This window comes from Aplysia californica, unplaced genomic scaffold (genome assembly GCF_000002075.1).
Source record: "Aplysia californica isolate F4 #8 unplaced genomic scaffold, AplCal3.0 scaffold00717, whole genome shotgun sequence".
NCBI lineage: Eukaryota > Metazoa > Mollusca > Gastropoda > Aplysiida > Aplysiidae > Aplysia > Aplysia californica.
In genome coordinates this window covers 202,797-205,181 of record NW_004797987.1, presented here as the reverse complement: position 1 = coordinate 205,181, position 2,385 = coordinate 202,797, and the positions used below count along the sequence as shown (strand labels likewise).

General features: G+C 41.7%; 1 protein-coding gene across 1 annotated transcript in view; it reads left to right on the top strand.

Annotated features, from left to right (window-relative positions):
* The first annotated feature begins 317 nt into the window (after positions 1 to 317).
* LOC101850513 overlaps positions 318 to 2,385 on the top strand; it is an 83,914-nt gene continuing 81,846 nt past the window's right edge. Inside the window, exon 1 of the mRNA XM_005108751.3 lies at positions 318 to 1,001. The gene's annotated coding sequence lies outside the window, so the exon portion shown is untranslated. The remainder of the gene's footprint in view (positions 1,002 to 2,385) is intronic.

Below are 2,385 nucleotides of genomic sequence, written 5' to 3'. Positions count from 1 at the left end.
CACACACACACACACACACGTACACATACACACAAACTCCGAATAAAAAGGTGAGGAATAATACAATTTATTGTTTATCCCTAGATCTAGTTGAAGAAGATGCAAACAGCTCGCCCTCGGAACTACTTCTAGTCCACTGCCGCTGTGATGACTGGGTAAAACGTCGCGTCCCCGCGGAAAGTACGGTAAAGCCCAAGCCAACCGTATCGACGTAGAGACGGTGCTTGTCCGCGCGGAGACTAACGCGACGCGACGCGACGCGACCATAGACACCTCCCGTCACAGTGCCTGACGGTGCGACACACACACACGCACACCCTCACACACGCACACACACACAGAGACACACACACAACAGTCTATACTGAACGCTCCGGGCTGAGAGCTAGCGACGAGTCGAGCGAAGGAGTTTCCGCGAAGCGAGAGAGGGAGAGAGAGCATTGTCTGTCTGCGGTTGCTTGTAGGGGCGGAGTAGCGCGGATAACAATAAAGCAAAGTTGACGCATAATAAAGAAGGAAGGAAGGAAGGAAGGAAGGAAGGAAGAAGAGCATTTGAAAAACCAACAACAAAACAAAGGAGTAGTTGGGAAAACATCGATGGATAAGATGACATTATTTTCATGGAACGTTTTCCCGTTTTCCGTACAAGAATAATTTTCGAGAATCTGTTTTCCAAGTCTATGAACTTTTAAAATTTGATTTTTCCTGGACGGCTTTATTCACAGTTCAAGACGCTTTATTTCAGGTTCGTGGCCCAGCAATGTGATCCTTCCCCGTGAACGTGATCTTATTCCAAGATCGTGATCTTATGTTATTCTTTTCGGATGTACGCTTTGTGTTCGGTTGATAGTCGGGCATTGTACAGAGACGAATGAATTAGTGAAGTGAAATGAAGTGAAGTGCGAGCTTTCCTTACGACTTTCAGGGATATGATACGATACTCAAGACCGAGTCTGGCCCTGGATTATTATAAACAAAGATAACACAAGATGCAATTGAAGGTAAGTCCGGAGGAAAATATTGTTTTTTTTTTCCTGTTTTAACTTTTAAACTTTTAATTTTGTTTGTCTTCTTCAAAGCAAACGGAGTTGTAGCACTGTTGCTATCGTTATTCATTGTCCATGTGCCATGTTGTCTTTGTTGTGACTGTTGTTGTTATTTTTAAAAATTGCGTTTTGTTATTGTTGTTATTGTTGTTCATTATAATAAGACGAGTGGAGACTGCTGTCTTCACCCAGTACTCATGTGTTAGGTACTGCACAGCATTTAGTTTCAGTCTGATCGATGGTGAAACGTGTTCCTTGCTTGTTTTGTTTAGGTAAAAGAGTTTTACGCCACTTGTAATACACATAGGTCTCATGACTCCCGAAAGCTGAGGATTTACTAACAAAGAAAGGAATGAGGAGAGATGAAGCGGATACATGCTCGATAAGAAAGAAGGGACTAAAGTGCGCCAGAGCACCCGCCAGTCACCCACTTCCCTATTTTATCGTAATAAGAATTATCAACGGTCCATATGATTGAGCTGAAGAAATTGAAAGAAATGATAAAACTGTCACGTCAAATAACTTTATTTTAACAACCTTTCTTGTGTTACATCATACAAAGCGTTGAGATCGAAGTTCCACTTTCGCTGAATAATACAACGTAGTAGTAGTTGTTGTTGGCAGTGTAGAAAAATGTTTCACTAGGAGTAACGAGCTCTGAGCGCCCCAGCTTCTGAGCTTTGGTGAGCTGACTGCTCCTACATCACTCTTGTAACACCTTTACTATAATACTGGTACCGACGAAGAGCCTGAGAATATTAACATTTCGTTTGAAAGGTTGAAAAGCATTTCAAATTGCCTGAAAGTCACCCCCCCCCCCAAAAAAAAAAAAATTAATTAAAATTAGAAATTTAAAAAACAACAACAACAAAAAACAAAAATAAAATACACAAATTGTGGAGCAGATAAACGACCGTCTTTGACAGGTGGCCGTCTTACACAGTATCATTTTAATGGGGCAAGAAACCGCAACGTGAGGATGGGAAGTGGCAGTTTGTATAGAGGTGATTGTCTTATACAGGTGACCAAGGGAGCAGGTTCCACTGTATTTCTAATCATAAACGTAGAAAGATGTCCACAGTGAGTTCTGAAAGCATTAACAGACAGAATCGGAAAGACAGTTTTCTCGAAACTAAAAGTAATCGAAGAGTAAACTCAGGATTTAAGAAAGGCTGGCGAAAATGAAAGTGATGACTCAAAATGAGTCAAAGTGACATCTTTTCGCGATTTGTTGAGGAAACGTAATTTGGCCTTGTATATGATGACAATGCAGCGGGCGATGTGTGTGTGTGTATGTGTGTGTGTGTGTGTGTGTGTGTGTGTGTGTGTGTGTGTGTGT